Source organism: Ranitomeya imitator, chromosome 6 (assembly GCF_032444005.1).
Source record: "Ranitomeya imitator isolate aRanImi1 chromosome 6, aRanImi1.pri, whole genome shotgun sequence".
Classification (NCBI taxonomy): domain Eukaryota; kingdom Metazoa; phylum Chordata; class Amphibia; order Anura; family Dendrobatidae; genus Ranitomeya; species Ranitomeya imitator.
The window spans coordinates 562,202,477-562,204,424 of record NC_091287.1 but is presented as its reverse complement, the minus strand read 5'-3'; the positions used below and the strand labels follow the sequence as shown (position 1 = coordinate 562,204,424).

The 1,948-nt window shown below is 51.3% G+C and overlaps 1 pseudogene; it reads left to right on the top strand.

Moving 5' to 3' along the window:
- Nucleotides 1-228: 228 nt before the first annotated feature.
- On the top strand, nt 229-592 carry LOC138641543 (histone H2A type 1-like; annotated as a pseudogene).
- Nucleotides 593-1,948: the final 1,356 nt, after the last annotated feature.

The window sequence follows — 1,948 nt, the reverse complement described above, 5'->3', positions numbered from 1 at the left end:
CTTATCTACTGTGTTCACAGCAAACGTTTTCTATTGGGTGAGAAACTCATTTGAGCAAGGAGCGGTAATAAGCCCCGCCCTCTGTAAGTCATTGGTGGTTCCTCAAGACTCTTCTCCATTGGCAGCTTCAGATCCGTCCAACGACAGGAGAGGAGGGCGGGGCAACGGACTATATAAGGAGACACCGCACAGTCTCTTCACACAATTTTTAGTTGCGTTATTGACATCATGTCCGGACGCGGCAAACAAGGAGGAAAGGTGACTCCGTGCTAAAGCGAAGACCCGCTCATCCCGGGCAGGACTGCAGTTCCCGGTCGGCTGTGTGCACAGACTTCTCCACAAGGGCAACTACGCTGAGAGAGCCGGCGTTCTGGTCTATCTGGCCGCGGAGATCCTGGAATTGGCCGGTAATGCCGCCCGGGACAACAAGAAGACCCGCATCATCCCCCGTCACCTGCAGCTGGCGGTGCGCAATGACGAGGAGCTGAACAGGCTGCTGGGTGGGGTGACCATTGCCCAGGGGGGCGTCCTGCCCAACATCCAGGCCGTGCTGCTGCCCAAGAAGACCGAGAGCAGCAAGAAGAGCAAGTGAGCGCTGCCGCCGATCTATTCACAAACTAAAGGCTCTTTTAAGAGCCACCACACCGTCACCACAAGAGCCGGCGCCGCCTATCTCCGGGGTCCTCACATGAGGCTGATAGTACATACACCATTGCCGCCACCAGTTCGTATGTTGCTGCACATGTCCACAGAATAATAGGAGGTGAATGGGTCAATTCCACATGAAGTCTCAGACCCTCAGTGTCGTCTGCCGAGCTCGCAGGAAATGTCCCCTCATTAGTGTCTGATACTCAGTGATCTGTAACAATCCTCCGGAGATTATGAGCGGGGGGAATGCAAATTCCCTAACGGATTCTGTGATCAGACAATGAGCGAGAAACTTTGGTAACGCTCAGCCTTCATTGATGTTCATAGACGTCTTTCCTTTCCCGTTTAACTCCTTACTCGCCGTTTTACAGCTGATCTTTTCTTTACCAGAGTATCCACAGATGTGGCACCTTCACCCCAGGCCCCGGCAGCGCTGTGTCCCCTATACACTGCACACAATGTATACGCTGTGTATATACATATACAGGACAGGAGTTGTAGGGAACAGAACCAACACCTGTGTCCCCCCATACACTGCACACACTGGATATATATAAATACATGACAGGACCTCGAAACACGTCTACCCGGCTGTCAGACATTGAGACACACCACCGCAGCTGTCGGACCTCGAAACGCACCGCTTCGGCTATTGGACATCAAAATGCAACTGGGCGGCTGTCAGACATTGAAACACATACCGCGCCTCCACCACCACAGACCCGGGCTGTGCTCTGTACACTTCACCCTGTCCTTATAAAATGTCAGTTATGTTATAGATGTCGCACTTTTGGATTTGGTGAGAGCAGAGGATGCGCGGAGCGGTAACTGTAATATCGCTGATCACTAGTGTTGAGCATTCCGATACCGCAAGTATCGGGTATCGGCCGATATTTGCGGTATCGGAATTCCGATACCGAATTCCGATATTTCCCGCGTATCGGATACCGGAATCGGAAGTTCCCAGAATTCAAACTGCACGGAGCAGCCAATGAGGAATGAATGTAAGTGTGGGCACATCCTGTTTAGCATGGTGGGCATGTAACTACTGGCAAGGCTGTGATTGGCTGCTAAAATGATGTCACCATGCACTATAAAAAACGCTGCGGCCATTTTGCGCTCACTCTGCTGTGATTTCAGTTAGGGACAGGACGCTGTGTTCTAACTGAGGGCCAGTTGAGATATCTAATTGCTTTATTTTGCTTTTCCAAGCCTAATTTAGCAAACGCTGTGTGTTCACCTTGCTCTTGCCTTGCAGCGCTGTTTTAAAAGCATTCTGCAAGGTCTCTGTGTGTGTGTG